Source organism: Ahaetulla prasina, chromosome 4, assembly GCF_028640845.1.
Source record: "Ahaetulla prasina isolate Xishuangbanna chromosome 4, ASM2864084v1, whole genome shotgun sequence".
NCBI classification, from domain to species: Eukaryota; Metazoa; Chordata; class Lepidosauria; order Squamata; family Colubridae; genus Ahaetulla; species Ahaetulla prasina.
In genome coordinates, this window is record NC_080542.1 from 81319562 (window position 1) to 81338859 (window position 19298).

The 19298-nt window shown below is 35.2% G+C and overlaps 2 protein-coding genes across 5 annotated transcripts in view; both read left to right on the top strand.

Annotated features, from left to right (window-relative positions):
* EIF1B (eukaryotic translation initiation factor 1B) overlaps positions 1 to 19298 on the top strand; it is a 237067-nt gene that overhangs the window by 91440 nt on the left and 126329 nt on the right. The window contains exons 4-5 of one of the 4 annotated variants that reach the window (XR_009155195.1): positions 7389 to 7505; positions 14965 to 15089. The exons of 1 other annotated variant lie outside the window; for it this stretch is intronic. The gene's annotated coding sequence lies outside the window, so the exon portion shown is untranslated. Of the gene's footprint in view, positions 1 to 7388; positions 7512 to 7641; positions 7994 to 14964; positions 15090 to 19298 lie in introns of those variants that run through there. 2 more of the 4 variants (XR_009155194.1, XM_058184217.1) reach the window with 2 other exon arrangements.
* Positions 1 to 19298, top strand: part of CCK (cholecystokinin) — a 205239-nt gene that overhangs the window by 54583 nt on the left and 131358 nt on the right. The window lies entirely within an intron of this gene.

Below are 19298 nucleotides of genomic sequence, written 5' to 3' on the forward strand. Positions count from 1 at the left end.
CATCACTCTGCTAAACAAATAATTCCCTCAACACTGTCAGACTATTTACTGAATCTGCAGTAATTAATTTAATTTAATTAATTTAATTAATCGTTTCATAGTTCCCATCACCAATCTCTTTCCACTTATGACTGTATGACTATAACTTGTTGCTGGCAATCCTATGATTTATATTGATATATTATCATCAATTGTGTTGTAAATGTTGTACCTTGATGAACGTATCTTTTCTTTTATGTACACTGAGAGCATATGCACCAAGACAAATTCCTTGTGTGTCCAATCACACTTGGCCAATAAAAATTCTATTCTAAAATTAGATAAGGAACTTTTCACAGAATTGAATCAAGTTACAACAAAATTTATATGGGCAAAGAAAAAAGCAAGAATAAAACTAACAGACCTTCAGGACAGCAGAAACAGAGGTGGCTTAGGGCTCCCAGATTGGCAACTTTATTATCAGGCAGCAACCCTAGTTTGGATTAAAGAATAGATCAATTTGAGAAATAAAAGATTATTCACATTGGAAGGACATGATTTAAAAAAAGGATGGCATGCCTTCCTATAGGACAGAGAGAACAAATCTCATTCATATTTCTTACAACATAAAATACGAGAAGCCCTAATGCAAACATGGCAAGAAATTAAGAAAAAGCATTATATGAAAATCCCTAATTGGGCTTCGACGATGGAAGCAATGATCCATCCCAATGCTCTGAATCTAAGAAAAATGGCAAAATACAGCAAAATTCTAGATAATCAGGGGAATCTAAAAAATAGGCAAGAATTGGCAGAACAGGGAATAAATATAGATTGGTGGCCTTACTTACAATTAAAATCAAGATATATAAAAGCTAAAGATGAATACAGTATTGAAACTCTTTCAAAACAAAATATTTTAGACAAAATATTGACTGGTCCAGATGAAAAATTAATAACCAAAATTTATAATTATTTATTAGAATTTGACAGAGCAGGAGATATAGTAAAAGGAGCTATGATAGCCTGAGCTAGAAATATTGGGCATAATATCGAATTAGAGGATTGGGAAACAATTTGGAACAAAAATTATAAATTAACCAGATCGGCAAAATACAAAGAAAATCAATATAAAACGTTTTACCGTTGGTATTTGGCACCTTCTAGATTGGCAAAAATATATCCAAATTTAAACTCCAATTGTTGGAAATGTGGACAAAAGCAAGGTACCTTCTTTCATACGTGGTGGTCACGCTCTGAAACAAAAAAATATTGGTGAAAGTATATAGTTGGATACAGGAAGTAACAGGCTTCCAGATAGAATACAGACCAGAGCTGTTTCTTTTAGGAATGATGAGAACAAAATATGAAAAAACAACAGCATAAATCATTTTACATATGACAATGGCAGTAAGATTGGCATTTGCACAATGTTGGAGAAGCTCAAATACACCCTCTGAAGAGTTAATAATTAAAAAAATATTGGATTGCACCGAGATGGACAAAATGACACTTGAACTGAAAGGACGGATGGATTCAGATTTTTTTTAAAATAATTTTTATTTCCATTTTCCAACATCATATTTATGTACAAACTATTATCCATCATTAATCATTAATTTTTATTTATTACTGATTCAGGCCTGCCCGACTGCCACTTCCTTTCTTCACAACCTCCCTCTCTACCCTCTACTACTTTCCCATCCTTCATCTCCTTCACTTTACTACTTCCTCTCCTCCTTCTCCACTCCTCCCTTCTTCCACCCTATCTAACCTTCTTATTCCCCTCCTCCTTCTCAACTCTTTCCTACCTACTTTCTTCCCTCCTTCTAATCCTCTCTCCTTTTCTTTCTGAAATGGCAGTCGAGCAGCCCCAATATCATTTTAAATTTTAATTTCATATCTTCAAACATTATTGTACGTTAATAACCAATCCATGTATCATTTTCCCCCCTTTCCCCCCTCCTCCCCCTTCCCCCCCCCCGACTTCCCAGAGCAAATACCGGGTATTATGACCAACAATCACAAGCTAAAATATACAAAATATACATAAACTCCCACCCTCAAAAATTTAAAACTTAAAAAAAATAAAAATAAAACTTTAAATCCCCTCAGAATAAAAATAAAGAGATAAGAAAGAATAATAAAAAAAAGACAAGAAACAATACCAACTTCACATATTACTTCTTCTTACAATCCATTTTTAAAATTGATCCATCTTCTCAAATTCAAATTTTTCCCCCTTATATACTCCTTCAAATTTCATAAGTCCATTTCTTGAATTACAGTCCATCTTCCCGAACTCAAATTTTCATCAGTTATATATTTCTTCAATTGTCGTAACATTTAATGTCCGTTCTTCTTACAGCCCATTTTAAAAATTAGTCCATCTTCTCAAATTCAGATTTTTTCTCCCACTTGTATATTTCTTCAAATTTCATAAGTCCATTTCTTAAATTACGATCCAGCTTCTCAAATTCAAATTTTCATCACTTATATCTTTCTTCAATTGTCATAACATTTAATGTCCAATCTTCCAATACTACTCCATCAATCAAATATCATAACGAATAAAATCTCTCAATACAATATTTCCAACTTAACTTCATAACTTTTACTATCTACAAACGTGTCAGTTAAAACAAATAATCATTTAAGCTACATCCACAATATAACAGTAAACAATTAAAATCATTACATCCACAACATTATCTAAATTCATAAATTTTACTTTCCATCCTTCACAATTAAATAATATCATCCCATAGGTTTATACCATACAAATAGCAAATAACAAAAATCCTATAATTTGTATCCTAAACAAATCAATTTCAAAAATTAACCATAATCATCATATTCACATCTTAAACATTCCTCCCCTCCCCTCCATTTTCCATCATTTCCAAACCATTTAACTTAGCATCTAACAACAAAGGATTCCCACTCTTTAAAACATTAATATAGAAATGTCTTGCTTTCGTAACTGAATTAAGAAAATACTTTCTGCCTCTAAAATTCACTGACAAACCCATTGGAACTTCCCATCTAAAATATATCTGATGTTTCTTAAACTCATCCACTAAAAAAGCAAATTCTCTTCTCTTTCTTAACATTTTAGGAGGAATTTCCTTCATCATTTTTATATCTTGTCCCAATATTTGAAATTTATTTTTATAAAAGGCTTGCAAGATTTCATACCTAATCTTTTTAGTTGTAAAATAAATAACCACATCCCTTGGTAATCTATTTTGTCTTGCCCACCAAGAATTAACACGATAAATTCTTTCAATATTAATCTCAAAGTCTTCTGGCTCCACACCCTTTATCTGAGCAAAGGCTTGTGTAAAAATCTCTTTTAAATTTTCCTTCCTATTTTGCCTCAATCCCCTCACCCTTATAGCATATTCCATTAATCTATATTGAAATATTACTCTTTCTTCATCTGCCCTATCTACCTTTGCCTGTATATCTTCCATCTTATTATCTAAGTTCCAATTTTTGGAACTAAGTGCCAATATTTTGTCCAGAAAATATTGTCCAGATGTATTGTGTATGTTGTTGTTTGTGTGTAAAAAATAAAAAAAATGGAACAAACTATTCAAAAATGCATATATTTTAGCTTCCAGTCTCCTAATCATTTTTGTAGCTCTTTTCTGCACTCTTTCTAGGGTCTCAACATCTTTTTTTATAGTGTGGTGACTAAAACTGGATGCAGTATTCTAGGTGTAGTCTTACTAAAGCTTTATAAAGTGGTATTAATACATAATTGATCTTGATTGAATCCCTCCGTTAATGCAACTTAGGTTTGCATTGGCTTTTGTGGCTGCCACTGTACACTCATATTTATTTGGTTGTCCACTAAGACTCCAAGAACCCTCTTACTGCTATTAAGCCTGGTTTCACCCAGTCTATATGTGTACTTTTGGTTTTTCTTGCCTTAGTGCAAGACTTTATTTTTCTCTACATTGAATTTCATTCTGTTAATTACGGCCCAGTGTTCAAGTCTATCTTCTAGGGTGTTGGCTATTCCTTCCAGTTTACTATAATCCACAGATTTGATAAATTCCCCTTCTATTCCCTCATCTAAGTCATATATGAAGATATTGAATGACTTTGTCAAATGCCTTGCTGAGGTCTAAATATACTATGTCCACCGTATTTTGCTGATCCTCTAATTTAGTCACTATGTTAAAGAATGAAATAAAATTGGCTTGGAATGATCTGTCAACAAACTCATGCTTGTTATTCTTCTAGTTATTATTTTGCTCGTTTCTAGATGTTGGCAGATCTAATTTTTTATTATCTTTTCCAGTATCTTCCTGGGTATTGATGTTAGGCTGATTGGTGTGTGTGTGTGTGTGTGTGTGTGTGTGCGTGCGCATGTGTGTTTAAGAAAGAAAGAAAAGAAAGGAAGGAAAGAAAGCTTGGAACTCATTACCTGACTCCATAGTCTCTACTCAAAATCGCAAAATCTTCAACCAAAAACTGTCTACTATTGACCTCACCCCATTCCTAAGAGGCGCGCATAAGAGCACAAAAGTGCCTACCATTCCTGTCCTATTGTTCCTTTCATTATATCAAATTAACATAGCTGTTGCATACTTTTACCTACCTACCTACCTACCTACATACCTACCTACATACCTACATATATATATATATATATATATATATATATATATATATATATATATATATATATATATATATATATATTTGTTTTCTGAGGTTTCAATTTTGTATATAGGTCTTTGGTTGTTGTTCTAATTGAGAAGTGTCTTGAGACGATTCGTCATCTTCAGGCTTGCGCTTCTGGGAGCAAGAAGCTCCCAGAAGCACTGGCTGAAGCCTGAAGATGACGAATGAGACTTCAAACGTCGCCAAGACACTTCCAATTTTACACGGAGAAAACCTAACAAACTAAAGACCTATATATATATATATATATATATATATATCTTTTATGACTTGTTGTTTTTTATTTATGTCGATGTTTGTGTATACTGTTGTGACAAAATGAAATAAAAAGGAAGAAAGAAAGCTATTGTGAAAAGAGAATAAAATGAATTTATGCTTCTAGTACTATGAAGCCGAGAGTCAGTCCAGTGTAGTGCATAAGGCATCAGCCTAGAAACTGGGAGATTGTGAGTTTTAGTCCTGCCTTATGCAGAAATCCTGGGCCAATCCAGTGGTGGGATTCAGCCGGTTTGCCCGCGTTCAGTAGAACTGGTAGCTAATTTTTTATGGAGTTCGGCGAACCGGCTGCATAGCGTCCACTGCATTTGTCAAAAATGGTGTAGGGTCTTCTGCTTGGGTGGGGGTTGGATTAGATGACCTAAGGTCCCTTCCAACTCTGTTAATCTGTAATTGCTACCTATACCTAGGGGCAAAATGCCCCTTCAAGGTTCTCTTTTTTCTCTTTTATTCAGTAACTTTTCTTTTTTAAAAATACTATTTTCTTTCTCAAATGTCCAAAATAGCTATATTTTGTGAAGAAATGAAATAAGTATTACTTTCTTTTTGTTCAAAATTATAATTTTAACTATCTTACCATCTCAATTGAGCCTCATTTTCCACAGCTATTTAAAGAAGCTGATTAAGTAGTAAAAAAAAGTTGTCCTTGCTTGTTAGAAACAGAACAGTCATTTCAGAAAATACTTACTTCTATTAATGAGAAGTGCCATATCCCTCAGAAAGAAAAACATAACAGAAGAATAATTCAGTGGATGTCTTTCCATTAGAAGCTATTTCTTCTACAAATTGAAAGATTAATTCCATTTCCAGGAAGGTCTTTTAATTTAACAAATTTGATTGTTGAAATAGATTTTCATGCATCTGTGACTCAGAGATTGGGAAGAGAATCTCAAGTGGATCAAATGTATTTTGCAATATGATATTACCATATAGAGGATTTGGATGTTTTTTGTTTCATTGTTTGTGTGTTTCCTGTATGCTTTCCTAGGAAATAAAATCCATATTGTACTTCTTATTCCTACAGACTTCTACTTAAATTCTGATCAGAACTAGTTTCTTTTTAGAAAACTAGCTTTTCTCTTCAAAGTGACCAGAACTGGAACAATGTCTTCTTTAAGCTTCATGAGCAATGTTTTCTCTGTAGAGATTCAAAGAGGCATTAAAAGTATTGTGACTTTGCATTTACTTTTCCCTCTTAGAAAAAAAATGGAATGGGAGAAAGGAAAAAGAGATGAAATAAGTAATCCGTTTGCCCTCTAATGATATCAAACAATTTTTAAAAGCAATTTTATCTATCCATTGTAATTTGATTGATTAAGGTTTTCTTATATTGCTTCTTGTTTTCATTGAATCTTTGGCTGAACACTAAATAGCAAAACATTTTCTCTCACTCTAGAACTAAAATTCTATAATAAGGTGAAAATTTTCCATGAAGGGATTGTGTCTCTATATTTTAATTTGGCATGGTGAGCTATCTTAAATGTTATTTAATTTTGAGATTAATGTATGTGCAACACAGCAAATGCTTCTATATAGGTACTGCAGGCTACTATGTACTCTAGACATATTAACTAAATCACATTTTATTTCAGTTTGACCTGCATCATGAATTAAAACTAAGATCTCTCTACTCCATGTACATATATGTATTTTGGCAACCTTCCCTAATTAGTATCCTTCAAATGTGTTGGACTATGGGCACATAGCTCATAGTTCTCCCAATGATCTGCAGAGTGGACCAGGGATGGGGATTGATACAGTGGATCTGCCTGAAGATTGAGTCATAATTTTTATGGCCACGCCTCCATATGCCTCCATCGACTTCAGTTTTTCGACTCAGTCACTCTGAGGACACATATTTCAGATTCTCTGGATCAATCCTTCTGGAAGCCCAGATCATTGAAGACAAAGACAAGCCATTCAGGTCTATTTAAAAATCTATTAATCCTTTCTTGTGTGCTGGCCACTTCAGCCTATCTGGAAACGCTACCGCTACCATTTCAAGCCCTCATTCTATCAGAGGTACTTAACAGGGGCTTGAGGCTGCAGCTGGCTTTGCCACTCACCCTCCCCTGCCCCCCCATCACCATTAAAACGAGCCTCCAGCCAGCCACTTGACTTCAGAAGATCGCTTAACCGCTGCAGTTGTGCCTCTGAAGTAGATTTTGGGGCGACTTTGAATCCTCCAAGCGTGTGTGCGTCAAAATTCCAATGATTGCAGCCGGAGTGCTCAGAGCCCTTGGCTTTGACATTGGATGCCCAGGGATGATCAGATGTCCTAATGGGGAAAAATCATGAGCTCTGGAGGTTGGGGGGGGGGGGGCTGGGGAAGCGATACCAGCAGCCCGGAAGAAGACAGGCTTCCCTTTAAAATAGTGAAGCTGGGGGCGTGGCCATGACCGTGGTGGGCTAAGGACCTTTCCTTTACTTCACAGGGCTTATTAATGAAGATTTATGAGGATTTATGCTGTTTGGAACGCACCGTTTTGGATGAAAGTTAATAAATCATGAAGTGAAAGTGTTAATAGCCCAGCAGACTGAATTTAAAACTGGTAGGTCATCTGAAATTGCTTGAATTAAGGAGTTTTTATAGCGTGGGGGTGACCGAGCCTACTGGCAGACACGATAAGTTTGGAATAATTGTTGTCTTTTGCTTTTCCTATTATAATGTTCAACATCTACATGAAGCTGCTGGGCGAGGTCATCAGTGGTTTTGGGGTGAGTTATCAACTGTACGCGGATGACACCCAGCTGTACATTTCCACCCCTGACCACCCCAATGAAGCTGTTGAAGTGTTGTCTCGGTGTGTGGAGGCCGTACGGGTCTGGATGGGGAGAAACAGGCTCAAGCTCAACCCCTCCAAGACTGAGTGGCTGTGGATGCCGGCATCCCGGTACAGTCAGCTGCAACCGCGGCTGACTGTTGGGGGCGAATCATTGGCCCCAATGGAGAGGGTGCGCAATTTGGGGGTTCTCCTGGATGGACGGTTGTCCTTTGAAGATCATTTGCCGACCGTCTCCAGGAGAGCTTTTTACCAGGTTCGCCTGGTCCGCCAGTTGCGCCCCTTTCTAGACCGGGATGCCTTATGCACGGTCACTCATGCCCTCGTCACTTCTCGCCTGGACTACTGTAACGCTCTACATGGGGCTCCTTGAGGTGCACCCGAGACTTCAGTTAGTTCAGAATGCAGCCAAGAGTGATAGAGGAGCCACTGTGGCTCCCATATAACACCGATCCTGCGAGGCTGCACTGGCTACCTGTGGTTTTCAGTGCACTTCAAGGTGTTGGTTACCACCTTTAAAGCGCTCCATGGCATAGGACCGATATCTTCGGACCGCCTTCTGTTACCACATGCCTCCCACCAACCGGTACGCTCATAGAGAGGGTTTCTCAGGGTGCCGCCAGCCAGACAGTGCAGGCTGGCGACCCCCAGGGGGAGAGCCTTCTCTGTGGGGGCACCTACCCTCTGGAATGAGCTTCCCCCAGGACTTCGACAACTTCCAGACCTCCGGACTTTTCGCCGCGAGCTTAAAACATATCTATTCTTTCGAGCAGGACTGGCTTAATAGGGTTTTAAATATGGATTTTATTGGGGTTTATTTTATATTTCGTATTGTATTTTAAATTTTAGGCTATTGGAATAAGTTTTTTAAAATATTGTTTTTATTGAATGTATTGTCTTTATTTTATCTGCCTGTTCACCGCCCTGAGTCCTTCGGGAGAAGGGCGGTATACAAATTAAATTATTATTATTATTATTATTATTATTATTATTATTATTATTATTATTATTATTATTATTATTATTATTATTATTATTATTACTATCATGTTCTGTGTTAAAAAAAAATTTTTTATTGCTGAGGCTAAGGAGTGAATATTAAAGACTGAATTTGTTAATGAGAAGAATTTAACTGAAGAGAAACCGATCTTTTGTGTTGGACTGACTGGCAGCAATAGGATTTCACTGGGCGGATAATTTTTTTTTTTTTCTTTTGAGAGGAAATTAATAGCTTGTTTATATCACAGAAAACAAAAAAAGGACTTTGTTTTGAAGTTTAAGTTGGTCTTTTTTTTTCTTTCTCCTTTGCTGACGTGGAGAAAAAATGGCGCTGATTATTGTTTAAAAGCTGGGAGGTATCTGTGTTTCTTTGTGGAGTGACTATGAGTCACAAGCTACTGAGAGATAACGAGTGCAAATAAGCCGCTTCGCTTCAATTAAAAGACTGCCGTCCCTTGATCTTCATTAAGACCCTCTATAAAATTGGTTTGAAATACTAGCTTGGAAAAAAGTTTTTTAAGATTATTTAAAATGACTCAACAACTTTCAGAAACGCAGCAACTTGCTGCAGCTTTAAATAAATTGGGGAAAAAATAGCAGGACTATCAGAGCGTATGGACAATATGAGACTGGAAATGACATCGGAAATGAAAAATATGAAACAAGAGATGAATGAAAATTTTGCAAAGCAAAGAGAGGAAATGACAATTATTAAAGATGAAATGGAGCAGATCCATGTACATGAGGTAAAAGTAGATCGGCAAATTGGTGAAATATATTATAAAAATGAGCAGCAAGATAAGAGAATTTGTCTCTTGGAAGAAGAGATGAGGAAATATAATTTGGTTATCCGCGGGATTTCAGAAGAAAAGGAGGATAAATTGAAACAGCGGGTTTTGAAATGGATTAATGATTTGGATACGCAACTTACGTTCACAATAGCAGATCTGGCAAGTGTTTTTAAAATTGGATATAGAAGGCAAAATGGTTTTAACAGGAATGTGCTTGTCAGGTTTGCAAATCTTGGTGATAAGCTGGAAGTTATGGCCAAGGTGAGAGAGATGGGAGATGCTTTAAAGTTTGAAGGGAAGACTATTCAAGTCTTCCTGGATATATCAAGAGAAGAAAGGGCATGGAGATTTTTTTTAAAACCAATTACAAAAGTTTTGAGAGATAATGGAATTAAATATAATTGGAGGCCACCACAACAATTGAAATTTTATTATAAAGGAAGGATGCGTACAATCACCCCAGACATAGATGCACTATTATATTTACGGGAACTTGGACTGATTGAGATGGAGGATTTAATGGAGATAAAAGACCAAATGCTTAAGATGGGTGGAACACACGTGGAAACATCAACCCCAGAAGAAGAAAAAGGGGCTATTGGAGGGCAAGACCCCAAAGGGTTAAAGAGGAAAGAAATATCACCTGTGTTGGTTGAACAGAAGAAAAGTCGTGAGGATACAGTAGGAGAAGAAGCAGATAAGAGTCTTGGAAAATATGAAGTTGAATGCGGGAGAGAGCCATCATTATCTTTTTTTTTGAGTGATGAATTTAAATAGACAGCCCGAAAGAAGTGGCCCGGACATTGGCACGTCCCCTCTCCCCCATTCTCTTTATGGAGGCGAAATCAATGAGGATGTGGGGGAAGAAGATTGTTTGTATTTTGTTGTTTGTCTTGTTGTTGTTTTTTGTTTTTGTTTTTGTTGTTGTTTTTTATATGTTAAATGTTGGTTATGTGGGAGTTTGGTGTTGGGTTTTGGGCACAGAAAGGAAGATGCGGGGATAGGATTGAAAGATTTATATTTTGAATGGGAGTTATAAAGATAATGTCATGGAATGTGAAGGGTACAGGGAATCAGATTAAAAGAAGAAGATTGGAATTTAAGATTAAAAGAGATTTACCAGATATTTTATTTCTACAAGAAACCCATCAGAAATCTGAAGATTCAAATAGAATGTATATAAAAGGTATGCAAATATATGAAAAAGCATTTGGAACTTCAAAAGCCAGAGGAGTTGCAACACTGATATCAGATAGGGTGTATTTTGAAAAACATCAGGTAATTTTGGATGAGGATGGAAGATATGTAATAATTGTTGGAAATCTTAATGAGGAAAAAGTGACACTTGTTAATTTATATTTACCGAATGAAAAACAAAGAGAATTTCTTGAAAAAATAACAAAAATTTTGGAGAAGGAAAGTGTAGGAAAGTAATTGTGGCTGGGGATTTTAATTTAATCAGAGATAAAATAGACAGTACTAACCCCAACCGCTGTGGAGGAGCAAATAAAATGGGATTTTAAATACGTGGATGCTTCAAACGGCATGGTGGATGTGTGAGAGAGGTCAAAGGAATTGAAAGAGTATATACTTTTTCTCTAAGATATATAATACATATTCTAGAATTGATTATATTTTCTTTCTAAAGATTTGTTGAATAATGTGGACAAGGTAGATGGGAATTTTTAAAATTGATCATGCAGAAGTTATGGTGGATTTAGATTTTAATTTTGAGAAAAAAAGAAGCTATTGGAGATATGAGAAGAAATTGTATAAAAATGAAAAGGATAAAAAATGGATACTTAAAAAATTGGAGGAAAGTTGGAGATTAAATGATAACGGGGAGATTAAATTTGAAATTGTTTGGGACGCGATGAAAGCGGTGTTTAGAGGGGAGAGTATTAAATTATCAAGTAGGAAATATAAAAATTATAAAATTAAAATGGAAAGAGATAAAAACCAGATTAAAGAATTGGAAAATCAATTTTTGCTTACTAAAGAAAAAAAAATTCTTCAGGAGTTTAATATGTTAAGAAATAAAATGATAGAAGAGGATAGAGTTGGTAAAAAGAAATTTGAGATATTTAAATAGGAATTTTTTTGAATTTAGTAACAGAAATTCTAAGTTATTGGCAAAGATGGCGAAAAATAAAAGAGAGAAGAGAGAAATTGGAGTTTGATAGATGACAGAGGTATAAGATGTTATAAAAAATTAGAGAAAAGTGAAGTGGTTAGAATTTTTTTTCAGAATCTATATTCAAAGAAATCAGTTAATCGGGGAAAATTGCAAAGCTATTTAGAAAAATATGCGGTGAAAATCGATCAAACATATAAGGAATTGATGGAAGAAGACATAACACAAGATGAGATTAATGGAGTTATACAAAAAATAAAATTAGGGAAAGCTCCAGGTGAAGATGGATTACCTGCTGAGTTCTATAAAGAATTTAAAGAATTAATAATACCAAGATTGCAAAAATTATTTAATGGAATATTACATGGTGGAGAAGTACCTTCGTCATGGAATAGAACGGTGATATCCCTAATTCCTAAGCCAGATAAAGATTTAGAAAGGATTGAGTCCTATCGGCCCATTTCTTTAATTAATCAGGATGCAAAGATATTTACTGCTATTATAAGTAATAGATTAAATAGATTTATAGATAGATATATAAGTTACAACCAAGTAGGTTTCGTGAAGGGTAGATATATGAGTGATATTGTTAGAAGAGTATTAAATATTATAGATGTAGCTGAATATAACGGTGATAAAATTGGTATAATATCATTGGATATTTTTAAAGCTTTTGATTCCATAATGGGAAACTATTAAAGTAATTGTGGAGGCTTTAGGCTCGTAATAAGTTTATACATGTTATTTCAAAATTGTATCAAAAAAGCAGTGCAAGAGTGAAGGTGAATGGAATATTAACTGAAGAGATAAAATTAGAAGCAGGTACGAGACAAGGATGTCCCTTGTCCCCAACATTATTTTTATTGGCTATGGAAATTTTGACAAAAATGATAGAAAAAGATGAAGAATTAGAAGGATATAAGGGGTATAAGATAAATTTGTATGCGGATGATACTTTAATTATTTTGAAAAATGTAGAGAAAGACCTGAAAAAGATATATAAGCATTTGAAAGAATTTGAGGAAATGACAGGTCTGAAAGTAAATTGGTCAAAGTCAGAATTATTGATGGATAGTAATGGAAATGAGTGCGAGAATATGCAAGAGCAATTTGGGATAAGGATTAAAAATACATTGAAATATTTGGGTATAGTGCTTTCACTCAAGGTTAAAGAATTGAAAAAACTTATAATAAACAGCTGTTAAGCCATCTGTACCTGGTGCTTTACCAATTTTAAGTTGCTTAATTGCTAACAAAATTTCCTCTGAAGTAATTAATTGATTCAGTTCTTCTCTTTGATTTTCTGTAAGCTCACAAATATTTTGTTGTTGTAAATATCTTTCTATCTCTATATCATCAATCATATCCCTAGTATACAACTTACTATAATACTCTGTTTATTATAAAAATTTACAAAATGAGATGGTTGAACCACTTAAAGAGTTATTTAATAAAATTCAAATGGGAGGAGATGTTCCCCCTTCATGGAGGACAGCCTTTATTTCACTAATACCGAAGGAAGATCGAGATGGTATTAAAGCAGAGAATTATAGGCCTATATCACTTTTAAATACTGATTATAAGATATTTGCCAAGATACTTGCTAATAGATTAATGCCAGTGATGAATCAAATAATTCATAATGATCAGTCAGGATTTATTAAGGGTAGGCAGATGAGATATAATGTGAGGCAAATTGTAAATTTACTTGAATATTTGGAAAGAAACAACCAAATCTCAGCGGCTTTTTTTTTTTTGGATGCTGAAAAAGCTTTTGATAGATTGGACTGGCAATTTCTGTTTAAAGTAATAGAAAAAATGCAATTTGGGGATTATTTTATCCACGCAATTAAGGCAATATATCAGAAGCAAACAGCACAAATAATAGTAAATGGTGGGTTAACAGAAACTTTTAAAATTGGGAAAGGGACGAGACAGGATGTCCCCTGTCTCCATTACTTTTTATTTTAACTTTAGAAATTCTTTTGAATAAAATACGTAGTCTGATCAAATAAAGGGAATTAGAGTTAAACATCAAGATTACAGATTAAGAGCTTTCGCAGATGACTTGGTTGTTACTGTATCTCAACCAATATACTCAGCTACTGGTTTAAAATATATAATTGGTCAGTATGGTAAAGTATCTGGATTTAAGGTGAATCAGCAAAAGACAAAGATGATAACTAAAAATATGAATATACAACAAAAAGAAGAGTTAGAAAGAATTACAGGTTTTGAAATCGTTAAAAAGGTTAAATATTTAGGAATATATATTACAGCTTCAAACGTCAAATTATATAAAAATAATTATGAGGTATTGTGGCAGAAGGTATGGAAAGAAATGGAGAGTTGGAAGAAGTTACAACTATCCTTGTTGGGAAGAATAGCGGCTATAAAAATGAATGTTTTGCCCAGGTTTCTATTTTTATTTCAAATGATACCGGTGCTTAAGAATGATATTAAATTACAGGAATGGCAAAAGGGGATTAATAACTTTGTATGGATGGGCAAAAAACCAAGAATAAAATTAAAAATAATGCAGGATACAAGGGAAAGGGGGGGTCTTAAAATGCCTAACTTGAAATTGTATTATGAAGCAGTTGTTTTATCATTAATTACTGATTGGATTAATTTAACTGAGGAAAGAGTTTTGAATATAGAAGGGTATGGGTTGTTATATGGCTGGCACGCCTATATATTATATGATAAGAAAGTAGATAAAATATTTAAAAATAATATAATTAGAAATGCATTATTGAGGGTTTGGAGGAAATATCAATATAAATTAGATGGAAAGATTCCAATATGGGCAATCCCGAGACACATGATAGAAAATATAAATATATATCAAAAGATGGAGGTAGTTACCTATAAAGAACTTCTTTGTATGGAAAAGGGGGAACTACAATTAAAATCCAGAGAAAAGATGGGGGAAGAAGGGAAAAATTATACATGGTTCCAATATGGACAATTACAAGCTAGATGGAAATTAGATCAAAAAATAGGTGTTAAACAAACTGAGGATAATTTGTTAAAACAAATGAGAGATCAAGGCCAACAGCATATTAAGAGGTTGTATAATGTATTAGTAGAAATAGACTCAGAGTCCGAACTAGTTAAGGATTGTATGATTAAGTGGGCACAAAATTTTCAGCAACCAATAATGTTGGAAACTTGGGAAAGAATTTGGGTGAGGAATGTTAAATTTACACAAGCGCAAAATATGAGAGAAAATTTTTATAAGATGTTTTATAGATGGCATTTAGACCCCAAAAAGTTGTCATGTATGTATCCTAATGTACAGGCAAAATGTTGGAGATGCGATTGTGAAGATGCCACTTATTACCATATATGGTGGACTTGTAAAAAAGTTAAAGCATTTTGGATTAAAGTATGGTGGATCATGCAGAATATTTTGAAAAAGAAGATTAAGTTTACTCCAGTTCTTTCTACTAGGAATTATTATGGACTGTACAGCTATAGAGACTAAATTGATTTTGAACTTAATAACAGCCGCAAGACTTTTGATTGCTCAGTATTGGAAGAAAGAAGAATTACCTACAATTGAAGAATGGACACTCAAAGTATCAAATCTGGCAGAGATGGCAAAAATCTCCGCTTACTTGAAAGACTATACACTAGAAAAATATATTTTAGAATGGAAAATGTGGATTGATTATATTCAAAATAAGTATCAGATAAAAAAATATCGAATAGCATATGAGTAAATTTAGGAAATATTTTGTATTAGATATATTTTTGAAGGAGAGGGGAATTGAGAGTGTGACTAATGTGGTGTGACTAGAGATTATAATTTAGGAATTATTTTAGATTATGATTGTTAGTTTTGATACCCTGCATTTTGTTCTGGGAAGTCGGGGTGGGGGGTGGGGGGTAAGGAGGAGGGGAATTGGGGGGGGTTGGTAGAGATGGAGTGATGGTTAATGTACAGGGATTATTGAAGATGTATAAATATAATTAATGTAGGGTCGGGTCTGCCTAGTTACCATTTTAGAACGGTGAGGAGGGAGAAAAGAGAGAGTAGGAGGTAGGAAAGAGGAGAAGAGGAAGGAAGAGGGGTAGAAGAGGGAGAAGGAAGGTGTAGGGTGGAGGGAGGAGAGGATGTAGATAAGAGAAGGAGAGGAAGGTCTGGAAAGCAGAAGAAGGTAGAAGAGGGAAGAGTGTTAAAAAGGGGGGTGGTGACTGGGCAAGCCCGACTAATTGTATATAACTGTACATTGGATGAATTATTTGATATGATTGTAAAAATAAAACTTTTTATAAAAAAAAAAAAAGAATTGAAAAAACTTAATTATGATGTGGTGATTAATGAAATTGAGAAGAAGATAGACAAATATAAAATGTTAAAGTTGTCTTGGTTCGGTAGAATTGCAATGTGTAAGATGATGTTGCTGCCCAAGTTTAACTTTTTATTCGAGATGCTCCCGTTAAATCTGACAGAGAAAGATATTGAAGGATATCAGAAAAAATTGGATAAATTTTGTAATGGTGGGAAGAGACCTAGATTAGTGAAGAAAATGTGGTATCAAAATCAAAAGGAAGGTGGATTGGGAATCCCCAAATTATTTAATTATTACTGTGCGTATGGTATCCGGATAGTGGTAAAAATATTTAAAGGTGAAGACAACTATTGGAGAGACTTAGAGTTAAGGGATATAGAGAAATTTGGATCAAGGTGGTTTTTAGATAAAGCAAATTCAAAATGTGTAATTAGAAGTTATTGGTTAAAGGGATTAAGTAAAATGTGGAATAAATTTGTTAAAATTTTAATTCCGGATATAATCTTTTTGGGGGAGACAATTGGAAATTGGCCGATTAAAAATAATATAAAACGTAATGAAGTGATTAAAGAGGAAAATATAGAAATTATTAGAGATTGGATAAAAGTTATGGAAAATGAAAGGAGGAATAAAGAAATTATTGAAAAATTAGGTTAAGTTGGTTTGAAAAATACAGATAGAAAAATGATTAAAAAAATTAAGGGAAAACTATTTGATAAATAGATGTGAAACTGAATTTGAATATTTAGTATCTCGGATTATGAAAGATGAAATTGGGCTAAAGGGACTCGTTAGTAGGGTTTATAAGATTATAAACTTTGATGAAAAATTACAAAGAGTGATGAGGGCAAATTGGGAAAAAGATCTTAATATTGAAATACCAGAGTCAGATTGTAATGTGAATTGAATAGTAGAATTATGAGAACTTTATCTATAAGGATTAAAGAGCATAATTATAAAGTTGTTTGAAATGGTATTTAACTCCAGTAAGATTGTCACAAATGAATAAAAAATTTAGTAAAAAATGTTGGAGATGTGAGATGGAATTGGGGACTTATGAACATATGTGGTATAAATGTGATAAGGTTAAAAAGTTTTGGCAACAATTGGAGAAAATGATATTTGAAATGATGGGGAAAGTAATAATATTGCGAGTGGAAACTATATTATTGTTGGTAATTAAGGAAATAGAATTAACAAAATATGAAAAAGAATTGATTAGAATTATGATTATAATAGGTAGAATTATAATAGCTAGATATTGGAAATTAGATGTGATTTTTAGAATAGAAGAGTGGAATTCTGAAATGTGGAAATTAGCCTTAAATGATAAACTGACATGTGATATTAAAATTAGAAGTGGTGTGTATAAAGAAGATATTTTCTGGAAGACTTGGAAACCATTTGTGGACTATGCGCTTGGAAAATTGGACGCTTCAGTACCTGTACCTCGAGAACGTGGATTTTGGCAATCATGAGGATATATCCGAAGACCGAAATCTTCCTTTTATGTATAGCACAAGGGTGTAATAATGTATTTTCTTTTTTGTTTGTTGAAAAAAATTTAAAAATAAAAATAATAAAAAAATAAAATAAAATAGTGAAGCTGCAAACAGCCGTTATTACTGAAGATTTCAACACAGTGGCCATAAACCTGCAGCAGCTCAGACCTGCCAGCAAGGTCCATTAACTCAGACTAATTCCTGGCCATTCAGCTCTGGAATTACCTGATGGTGGGGGGGTGCACAATCCAACCACTTGGTCTCTTTGCCTGGGGTGTGTGTGCGCAAAATCAGGCTCTGGCACCATTCAGATTTACCCTCTGAGTAAGCCGCCCTTAAACAGCTGCTCCAACTGTTCCATCTGTGAGCTGGCAGTCGCACTCGATACAGCCGCCACTATCACCCAATACATACGTCCTACCACCATCTAAGATGGCTGACCACCATTAAACGTCTGGAGGGAGGAAAGCATCCTGTAAGTCAGCCAATGGGTGCAGAGCACAGCTTCAGCCATCTAAACAAGAGCTTAGAGATCTGGAGCGTAGGAACAAGCCTTGGAGAGACAGATTTCTCAAGCTGAGAAAAGGCAGGCTCCTTTGAATGCACAGTCAGCTAGCACTTCTCATTCTATTCAAATGACTCCAAATTTAAATCAGTCCAGACCAGATCCCAGAGCCTTGTCACCGGAGAAATCTGGTCAGCTCTCACCAGATGCCACACCTCCTGCAGATAAGGACTGCCCTGTCCTTTCTGATCCCTTCTCCTGTCCTGCTCCTACACAGGAGCCTGAACCTCAGGCACAGTCTCAACCAGCCACAAGGTCTGCTAACCTGGAACTTGGAGAACTACCTGAGGCTATGCAAGCCCTAATAACTAGAGACATCACTAAGGGCATTGCGATAGGTATACAGGACCATCGGTCAGCATCAATCGCTTCTGAGCATCTCTCCTGTCAACGCCACATTTTCCCTGCTGCAAGTCTGGCTCCATAGCACTCCCCTTCTCATTCAAGAGATAGCAAAGTCTTGTTTCAGGAAGAAGAAGCCCAGGGAGACCCTGACTTTTCTGATGACGAGGGTGCTCCCCCTGACACCACTGGGCTCTTTCCACAGGGGCTTTTTAAGTCCTTGCTATACAAGGCCAAAATCACTGCTGGTCTCCAAGACACCGAACAACTGCCAATAACTTTGACTTCAACGCAACCAAAGGGCCACAGTCTGTTTTCAGAACCTGTGGCAGAGCAGATTTACATCCCAGCTCCAAAACTGTTTACAGACATCATCCAAAAGCAATGGGCCAACCCGGCTTCTCTCCCCACCCCAAGTGGTGAGGATCAGCGAAACTTACAACCTGGCTCCGACATTCGCCAATCTTTTGCAGGTATCTCCAGTTGATTCCTCAATTCTAGCCTTATCTTCCCCTTCTCCTTACATATCGGGATTCCACCGAAGGGCTAAAGCTGGAGGACAAAAAAATTGAATTGTCTTTCAAAAAGACTCAACAGGCCTCGGCCTGAGCAATTCAAGCCGCTACTGCAGCCTCATTTTTTAACCGATCCTCCTTACTGTGGCTGCAATAACTCCAAGCATGGTTTATTATTTATTTATTTATTTATAATTAAACTTTTATACCACCCTTCTCCCGAAGGACTCAGGGCGGTGTACAGCCATCTTAAAATACAACAAATAAATAGCAAATTTAAAAGAATTTAAAAACAAATATTAACAAGGCCATCAACTAAAACGGTCAAAAACCGACTTAAAACCCCTTAAAATACAGTTAAAATACACATTAAAATATACTTAGGCTAGTCCCGCCCGATGAAATAGTAACGT